The sequence below is a fragment of the Ursus arctos genome, unplaced genomic scaffold (assembly GCF_023065955.2).
Source record: "Ursus arctos isolate Adak ecotype North America unplaced genomic scaffold, UrsArc2.0 scaffold_17, whole genome shotgun sequence".
In the NCBI taxonomy this organism is placed as follows: Eukaryota; Metazoa; Chordata; class Mammalia; order Carnivora; family Ursidae; genus Ursus; species Ursus arctos.
The window spans coordinates 44,911,913-44,922,251 of NW_026622841.1; the positions used below are offsets into that span (position 1 = coordinate 44,911,913).

General features: G+C 43.8%; 1 long non-coding RNA gene across 1 annotated transcript; it reads right to left on the reverse strand.

Moving 5' to 3' along the window:
* Window positions 1-4,844: 4,844 nt before the first annotated feature.
* Window positions 4,845-9,940, reverse strand: LOC113253301 (uncharacterized). The gene is made up of 3 exons (XR_003315330.4): window positions 9,680-9,940; window positions 6,101-6,218; window positions 4,845-5,482 (listed from the first exon to the last, which is right to left on the reverse strand). It is a non-coding gene; the product is annotated as an uncharacterized LOC113253301 (long non-coding RNA).
* Between the last annotated feature and the right edge of the window lie 399 nt (window positions 9,941-10,339).

Here is a 10,339-nt window from a genome sequence, read left to right on the forward strand (position 1 = left end):
ATTTCTCTCTAAATATTCCCCCATCCCCATGCTGACTAATGACTAATCAAGGTTCTACAGGAATGGAATGGGCTCTGGGAAGGAAGAGAGGCTCCCTTGCAGATTGTGGGCTGCCATTCTTTACGGTCTCTCTGGAAACCTATCTATCTTTACAGCACATGGGCTCATTCCCGAAATTAGCATCATTATGTACGATGCGAAGATGACTTAGCTTCACTTCATTTTTAGAATGGAAAAATATACTTGTTAAGAAGATGTATTTCCTGTTATCAACAGCAACTGGAGTTCTGAAGAGGGATAGATAAGTCTACACAACAAGGCGAATGTAGCTAACATCACTGAACTGTACACTGGAAGATAGATAAAATGGTAAATTTGATGTGATGTCTACCTTGTCACAATTTTAAGAAAGTAATTGGTACTGTTTCTAACTTCAGGAGATGGGCTGAATAGAAATTAGAGCAATACGCCTACTTCTGATTGGTAGTATTTACAGAATCCTTCCATTCTGTTGGTTACTTCGGAGACTATCACCTCGCATGGGCATAGAATTGCTTTATGGTGGGGCGCCTGGGTAGCGCAGTCGTTAAAGCGTCTACCTTCTGCTCAGGGCATGATCCCGGCGTTCCGGGATCGAGTCCCACATCAGGCTCCTCCACTGGGAGCCTGCTTCTTCCTCTCCCACTCCCCCTGCTGTGTTCCCTCTCTCGCTGGCTGTCTCTCTGTCACATAAATAAATAAAATCTTTAAAAAAAAAAAAAAAGAATTGCTTTATGGTGTGCAAAGCACTCATATACCCGATCCCATTTGACCTTCCCTGTGTATACAAGTGGGTTAATCACCATATTGCAAATGAAGATTGTTGCCGTTATCTTTGCTAAATAACAAACTAGTAGCTTAAGAAGAGCACTCGTTTATGTGACTCACCAATCGGCAATTATAGGCAGCGCTTGGTGGAGACGGCTAACCCTGCTCCACACACCGTCACTTTGAGTGGCTCACTAAGGACTAGAAGATCCACCTCCAACAGCAGTTCTCTCGGCTGGCAAGGGGGGGGGTTAGTTGTCAGCTGGTGGCTCAGTCAGGGATGTCGGCCCAGGGCTATTCTCCACATGGGCTTCTTCACAAGGCTGCTTGGGCTTCCTCGAGCATGATCGCTAGGTTTCAAAAGTGGGTGTCCCAAAAGATGGGAAATGGCAGCTCCCGGTCTCTTAAGGCTTAGGTCCAGAAATTGGCACATCTTGACTTGAGCTATATTTTATTGGTCGGAGTGGTCACAGAGCTTACCAATATTGAAGGCGAACAGACATGGACCAACCCCTTGAAGGAAGGAACAACAAACTAATCTGTGGCCATCTGCCGCAAGGATGCCAAGGCTTAGAGTGAGTTGGCCATGGTTACTCAGGTAGTAAGTGAGACTTGACCATTGGGCTTTCTCCACCAAACTATTCTGGACTGGTATGATGAATATTGCACCAAAATCCATCTAAGTCACTTGAAATTATTTCTTTCCCATGAAGCCAGTGGATAATCATGCTTAAGCCACATTTCCTTCTTCAAGTTAGAGTACGGAAGTGAATTCTTAAAAGTTACTTTTTAAAATACAAAATCCTTTGAAATACATCTCTCCCGGGTCTGCATTCTAGGTATACACATGAAATCCTTGCTTTGGTTTCTGTCAATGAATTTAAACATTACCTCCATAATATTTCTCACCACTAAAATGCATGCAAATACAGTATCACGTGTCCCGAGTCTAAGCAATTTTAATATCAAAAAGGTCATGCTTATCAAATTATCTCAAGTAGCAAGGGAGTTTATTTTATGTCACCTAAAAATCTCAAAGATTAAAGCTGTTCTACTATGGTTGTCTTTTTCACGATAGGAAATCCCCATTTCAGGGGGAAGCTCCGTAGGTGAAACAACCATTTTGTTTCGAACAATCTTACCTTGCAGCCAAATTTGCTGGAAATAAACTATTCCAGCAAGCGGGAGATATTGACCTATGAGTGCCTCATGTTGACAAATGAGGTTGTTAAGCCATGGAGACTCGGGAAAATGTCCTTTACAATGGCGAGATCTGGCTGCCACCGCCTTAACCAAGTGATCGAAATCCACACCCACGTCACTAGTAGGGGAACGATCTGCCACTAAATGCTTCTCAGCATGACACAGTGGGGAGTGCACAGTGCCACTTGGAAAATATTCTTGCCAAAAATCTTTAACTTGACACTCCTCAGCCTCAACACCTGACTTTCAGGACACCTTTCTCAACTGGAGTTCCTCAACTGAACCAGAGATCACAGAAAATGAGTTGAGATTGATTTATTCAATGTTCCCTACGAAACTAGTACCATTCTATCTGCATGGGATAAAAGTTAATTCCAGACATAAAATGGGTGCCTTAGGACTTTACAGCTCAGTCGTCTCATGGATCCTCAGTTGCCAAGGATCAACTTAAACAAGGAAATGATCAGAGAAATCCAGAATATGAGATATTGTATAAAACAACCCTCCTAGTCTCTTCAAAAAGAAAATGCTGTGAAAAGTAGAGTGGTATCTGTTAATTAAAGGAACTAATGACCTCTCACAAGAGATGATTTTTGTGTATTTTTTACCTTTATCTACGAGGGTCATATATTTTATACTCTCTTCATATCAAGCTTGTATCGCTCAAGATAATGTCTGTGATTTACCCAAGCTATTTCATGATTCAGTATTGACCTCCTTTTTACTACTGTGTAGTATTCCTTTGCACAAATATACCACCATTTATTTATCCATTTTATTGTTGATGGGCATTTGGGATATTTCCAGTTCGGAGAAATTATGAACAAACCTGCTTGCACAAGTCTCTTGGTGGCACATTCAATCATTTCTCTTGAATATATACTGAGGAATGGCATTGCTGGGTCATAGAGTCAGTACAAGCTGAAATTTATTAGATTCTGGCAAACAATTTTCCTAGAATTGTGGTTGAACCAATTTACACTCCCAGCCAAAAGATCTGAGAACTCCAGATCCTCACCCCTTGTGGGAGATGGGGAAGAAGAGATATTGACAAGGGAAAGCTATGAGAAAACCTTCCAGGGTGATGAAAATATTCTATTTATTGCTCTGGTTAGTGCTTACATAGGAGTACACTTGATAAAAATTCATCAAGGCATAAAACAGCTCTTAAAAACAAAATCAATTATTAAAAGATTCATCAAGGGTGCGCCTGAGTGGCTCAGTCGTTAAGCGTCTGCCTTCGGCTCAGGTCATGATCCCAAGGTCCTGGGATCGAGCCCCGCATCGGGCTCCCTGCTCATCGGGAAGCCTGCTTCTCCCTCTCCCACTCCCCCTGCTTGTGTTCGCTCTCTCGCTGTATCGCTCCCTGTCAAATAAATAAAATCTTAAAAAAAAAAAAAGATTCAGCAAGGTACACATTTAAGATCCGTACACTTTGTATGGAGGCTCTACTCCAAGGAGAGAAGAGAGGCCAAGAGACTAAAAAGACTTAACCAAATTTATGGGTAAGTCTTGACTGGTTCCTGGTTCAAGACAAAAACCAGTTATAAAAGATCATTTGGAATCAACTGGAGAAGTTCTAATATAGACCGAATGTTAAATGTTATTAGGGAATCATTTTAAAGTTTCTTAGGTGTGATCATCCTATCATGTAGTTGGGTGGGAGGATGTCCTTATTAGGAAATGCATCCTGGGGGCGCCTGGGTAGTGCAGTTGTTAAGCGTCTGCCTTCGGCTCAGGGCGTGATCCCGGCGTTCCCAGATCGAGTCCCACATCAGGCTCCTCCGCTGGAAGCCTGCTTCTTCCTCTCCCACTCCCCCTGCTTGTGTTCCCTCTCTTGCTGGCTGTCTCTATCTCTGTCGAATAAATAAATAAAATCTTTAAAAAAAAAAAAAAGAAAATGCATGCTGGAGTATTTAGGGAGGAAGTGTCACGATGTCTGTAGTCTACTTTCAAAGGGTTCAACAAATAAGCCTATGTGGGGAGGGGGACAGAATGTATATACTCAGAGACAGAGATAGATTAAGGATAAAAAAAATATGGAAGAAATGTTAACCACTGTTGAACTGAGGTAGTGGGTACAAAGGTATTTGTTACATTCTTTTCTCAACTTTTCCGCATATTTTTAAATTTCCAAAATAAAACATTGTGTTTGGGGGCGGGTATAGAAACCTAAAGCGACTAGCTGACAATGACAAAGTACCTAAGAAGAACCTAGAACAAAATCGACGAAACTTGACTCCTAATTCTGTGCCCTCCAATGCCTTGTTGCTTCTAGGTGCCACAAACCGAATGCTTGAATTTGAATACCCTTTTTAAAATTAATTTCCCTCTGCAACATACCCCCAATTGTCTAAGCAGACAACACAGAGACACCCCAGATTTCTCTTATAAATAAATTGAACTGGCATTCTGCCTGCAAACTTCCCTCTGCAAATATCTTTCTTCCTCCCTCTCCCTCCCTCCCTCTCTGGCTCTTTCCTTCTGTCTCTGCCTGTCTCTGTCTCTGTCTCTGTCTCTGTCTCTCTCTGCACCTGTCTCAGGTCACACAGCCACCTTCAAAACCTCTCCACAACCCCTTTACCCACGTCCAGATTCCCTTCTTCTAATGCAAAAGCCGAGTTGAAAGCTGAGTGGCCCTGGCACCGCACAAAGCCCCCGTGCTCCCCGTCTCCCCCCAGGGCAGGAGGGGGACACCATAAAGTGCAGCTCTTCTGTTTGAGGTTCGCCAGCCCAGCTGCAGCGCTCGCGGAGCTTCTCAGGTGGCTGGGCCGCTTTGAAGGTTTACTTTCAATTAAAAAAAAAAAATAAGAAAAGAAGCCAAATCAGCAGCTGTCAGGGAGGCAGGGAAGATTTATTCAGGGTGGTCAAAGGGGAGCGTGGCCAGCAGCAAAGGCCTGAAGGTAGACGGGAAGGAAATTCCAGCCGAGAGAGAAATTCCTCCTGGCAAGGTCAGGCCGGCCCGGGCGGGTCCTTCTGGGGAAGGCGGCCCTGAACCCTTGTGGCGGGGGCTCGGTCACCAGGGGGAAGAGGGTCCTGTCTGCAGACACTTGGAGGGTGGGCTTGGGAGGAGAGCTACCCGGGGGAGGTAAACGGATGGGGCCTCGCACGCATAGCTTATTAATCAGATGAAACCAGGCCTGCGGGATCAAGACAGGACTGATTTTAAAATTGCTTCCTGATTCAAAAGCTGGTGTGGCCCACCTCATAATGTCATGAGGGGTGAGGAGGCCAGGTCCCCCGGCGGTTCTGCAGGCACGGAGCCTCCCTTGAAGTCGGCCTGTGAGGGGACGCCGCGCAGATGTGCGGAGAATGGCGGCCGCCGGGGTCTGTGGTTTTATCACCTTTCATTTCCTGTCTCTGTTCTTCTGTGGCTTCAGACGTTTGACACGCTATTGTGAAAACTAATGTGTGCTTTTCCGATGGAAGGAGCCAAGTCCCGAGTTAACCCTGATCAATGTCCAAGTAACTTCTAGAAGTAAACAGTTAAGCTACAGGCATGAGTTTGAAAACAATTCTCCTCAGCCCCTCTCCCCATGTTTACCCTCCTCCTTTCCACCCAATGTTGGATGAAGCAGCAATAGAGAAGCGAGAGTGGGTTCCGTGCCCGACCCCTTTCCCCCACAGGTGGTGATTATCCCTTACACCTGCTCGCATTGCACCCTGGGTAACAAAGGTTACTATTGAAGCGGCTGGTGATGCTAGAGGATGTTGCCCAAATATCCCAGACCTCATTAGCCTGTGACTACTTTAAACATGAATCTATGTGTTTATATCCTAATTTTATCATAATATATACAGTGAAGAAGAAGCATTTAACTTTTAGAGAAATCATGAAAGATTAAGCCCGGACCTGTCTGATTCCCATACGTTGGCCTTTCTGTACCTGTCCTGTCCTGTCCTGACAGACGCCCTTGTACATGCCCACAAGCCAGGCTGTCAGCTGCAGTCAGCATGAGGCAAACACAATCCTCCCCCCCCCCCCATTTCTGGCTCTCCTTTCTCTTTGCCCACCACGCGCGAAGCCTCCTGTCTGGGGAAGGCGCAGTACTGCCAGGGCCGGTCAGGAGAATCCAGTGGTCATACTGACCCCCAAATGAGGTGGAGGCCGGGTTCTCAGAACAGTGCTGGGTTCCTGGCAGCGTGGAGGAGAACGGCTTCCTTCCTAGTTCTGTGTCACATTTTGACATCTGGTCACCAAGGCAGTTCTGTTAAACCAAGAGAATTCACAAAGTCTCTCTTGATATTTTTTATCAACTTCTGGATCACCCCCTTGCCTGGAAGGAAGTCCTCAAGTAAAATAAATCTATCAACTTCCGGTCCTCATTCCTCTCTCCAGAAGAGTTCAAATATAAGCTAGGAAGATGAATAGACATTATTATCCACTCCTTTCTTTCTTGCCAGTTTTTCTTCCCCCCAAAATAAATTTCTCTTTCCCAAAGTGCAAAACAAAACCTCACAGGATTTTAATAAACGAAGTGGATATTGATTGATAGAGATGGAATGAAAGTATAATCTGCATCAACAGTATCTGGAACTCTTCTTCATCAAAATTCTGTGTAAATCTAAAAAAACCTATCATCACTGAGGAATGTCCCAGTTAAACGGTATGGAAAATTAGGGCAAAGATAAAAATTTTAAATGTGGCTTAGGCTTATGGAACACGGTGTAACATGAAATTAGAAATTATTTTGCAGTTAAAACAATTTCTCTTTTTAACTCCTAATAATACAAGCTTTGGGGGCTGGACATTAACTAGACCTAAGCTGCAATACCAAATTTAGTCAGTAGGTGGTGCTTTCTCAAAAGGAGAAAACGAAAACTGTTTTTATGAAAGATATTTGAAGTTAGAGGATCATGAGTTTACAGCTGCCTCTGACTGTTAAAGTTTTGGATATTTTGGCATACCAATTTTACAATGAGAAATAGACAGCTACTTTGGGGGGTCACCGAGAAATGTAAAGAATAGACGAAAAAGAAATGCCAGAAAGACAAGCACAGGCTAGTGTTATCTGTACGATAAGAGAATTACTGTTTTTCAGTGAATTTTGGAGAAGAAATTTTTTCCAATTTTATTGAGAGTAATTAATATATGCCACTGTATAGGCTTAAGGTTTCTAGCATGATGGCTTGATATATACATATTGTGAAGAAACTGCCACAATAGACTCAGCTAACATTCTTCTTTCCATATAGATACAATAAAAAGAAAAGATTAAAGGAAAAAATGTTCCCCTTTATTAAGAACTCTTAGGATTTACTCTCTTAATGACTTTCCTGTATACCATACAGGTGTGTTGGCTACAGTCATCATGTTGTCCACTGTATCATACTGATAACGGAAAGCTTGTAACTTTTGACCACCTTCTCCAATACCCGCCACCACTCCCCACCTCTGGTAACCACCAATCTGTTCTCTGTATCTGTGAGTTTGTTGGTTTTTGGGTTTTGGTTTTTGGGAGTCTTTTTTAGCCTCCACATAGCAATGAGATAATACAGCATTTGTCTTTTCTGACTTATATCACTTAGCATAATGCCTTCAAGGTCCATGTCATCACAAATGGTAGGATTTTCTTAGTTTTTTATGACTAATATCCCATTGCATGTGTATACCACATCTTTATCCATCATCCATCAATGGATGCTTGGGTCATTTCCTTGTCTTGATTATTGTAAATACCGCTGCTATGAACATGGGGTACAGATATCCTGTATTATCGTTGGATATATTCCCAGAAGTGGAATTGCTGATTTGTATGTTAGCTCTATTTTTAAATTTTTAAGAATGCTTCATCCTGTTTTCCATTGTGGCTATACCAATTTTCAATAACACCGACAGTGCACAGGGTTCCCTCTCCTCCACGTCCACGAGAGCATTGGTTATCTCTTGTCTTTTTGATGATGGCCATCCTAACAGGCGTGATGTGATATCTCACTGTGGCTTTAGTTTGCTTTTCCCTAACTACTGGTGACATGCAACATCCTTTCGTGTACTTGTTTTGGCCTTTCGTACATCATCTCTGGAAAAAATGTCTATTCAGATCCTTTGCCCATTTTTTAATTGGGTAATTTGGGATTTTTGCTGTTGAGTCATGTGAGTTCTTTATGCATTTGGGGTATTGACCCCCTTATAAGATGCATGGTTTGCAAGTATTTTTCCCATACCATGGGTTGTCTTTTCACTTTGTTGTTGGTTTCTTTTTGCAGAAGCTCTTTTTGGGAAGAAAGATTTTTTTTATAGGCTTGGAGGTCCTGTAATGTAGTGATTTTTTAAAAGACAATAATTTGGAATGTTTTTACAAAGAAAAGATTACCAAATGATACTAATGAAATAGGTACAGAAAAAGAACTTCTATACTTTCCTCTTAGTCTTAAGGGATTTATAAAAGATTCCTTGAGAAAAGATTCCCGTTCTTGGAATGTGTGTGTGTGTGTGTGTGTGTGTGTGTGTGTGTGTTGATGTATGTGTGTTGATGTGCGTCTGTCTGTCTCTCTGTATCTGTGTGGCTGTGGGGGAGGCGAGCAGAGGTGAGTGGGTGTACAGATGTGTGTATGGGTGGCTGTGGGTATGTAGATGTGTGTATGTCTGTGGATGTGTGAGACAAGGTGGATGTGTGTGTAGGTGGGTGGTGTACGTTTGTGCACAATGGTACCTTATATGAGCACCTTGGGGCGGTCATACCTTCTAGCAAGGGCGGGGGTGGGGGGGATGAAGTCGTTGTTTTGTTTTTACAGAGTTTAAAAAGCCTTCCCTGATTTTATGAGCTTAATTCAATTTAAAATATTGACAAGTGAGATGGCTGTTATCAGATTTCTTTAAATTGTAACACAAAACAGCATTACCCATGTTTTTATTCAGTGGCTGTACAAACAGAACTAGACGAGAGCACAACTATGTGGAATTACTGCCATCTAGTGGAGAAAACAGACACTGCTGTTGTGAAGGTCGGGAGAGACCATGAGATTTGGGTTTTGTTGATTTGGATTAGTTTTGTTTTTATTTGCTGTGATTGGGGTTTTGTTGAGTTCATTTACATTCACTCCCTTGTAAAAGCTCTGACTCACTAAGGGTCTGTGTGGGAGGAGTGAGCAGAGACCTGGTAGGTGGTGAGAGGCCGTGTGGCATGGGGCTCAGACCTCTGGGCTCTGGGGACAGACTCCCTGAGTTCAAGTTAGTCATCTCCTCTCCATCTTCTTCAGTTTCCTTGTCCATGGAATAAGAATAACAACGGTACCTTTTACCCAGGTGTTCTAAGGAAACAGCTAATTAATCTTGTCTGGCACGTACCTAAGTTTCCACGTCACCATTATCCATGGGAATCCTATTCTAGTCTTTCCCAGTCAAAGCCTTGTCCGTGCTGGTCAGGGAGAGGAGCTACCTGCGTGGCCTCGCCGTGCAGGGACTGGGTTGCGTGGAGAGACGGAGCCGAGCAGGCGAGCTCTGCAGCGAAACAGCTGCAGGGACACTGCCCTCTCTTGCACCCCTACCAGCGTCACTATAAAAGAAACAATTCACCATGCTGTGTCACTTCACGGCCACGCACACTCGCGTGCATGTCCGTGTTGATTCCAAACCAGCTGACATGTAACCCTTTCAGGCAAGGATGGGCTCCACCTAACCTGCCCCCCAGCACCCATTACGTGGTATGAACCCCCTTGCAGCTCATACCTCAAAGCCCCAGACATTTTCCTCAGTCCAGAGAACGGTGTAGAAGAGTGTGGCCTTCAGAACTCCAGGCCATCCTCTTGTGTGTCCTCACGAACGCCGGAGAGGGAAGAATACTGAGGAGTAGACCATGGTGTCCCACTCCATACCAGGAGGACTGCAGCCCCTTGAGAGCTAGTCGTGGCTCAGTAATAGTAATGAACTTAGCCCAGCCTGAGCCACGTGATGCCGGAGGAACAAAGCCCAAAAATCAGGGCTGAACTCAAAACAGAAATAGATAGCGAGGAAAGACAGAACATCCAACCAGTTGCTTCACTGCCACCTTGGCCATGACCCAGATGCTTCCAATTGGGGCAAGAGCACAGGAAGGATGGAGTAATCACTTTAAACCATTTGTCTTCCGGGTTCCAAGAAGGACCCAATAAAAGCCTTTCTTTCGAGGGCAAAGTGTAACTTTTATGTCTTCATCGTAACTATTGAAAATTTTAGATTTTCTCTTTTTTTTTTTAAAGATTTTATTTATTTATGTGACAGAGAGAGAGAGCCAGCGAGAGAGGGAATACAGCAGGGGAGTGGGAGAGGAAGAAGCAGGCTCCCAGCGGAGGAGCCCAATGTGGGACTCGATCCTGGAACACCGGGATCACGCCCTGAGCCGAAGGCAGA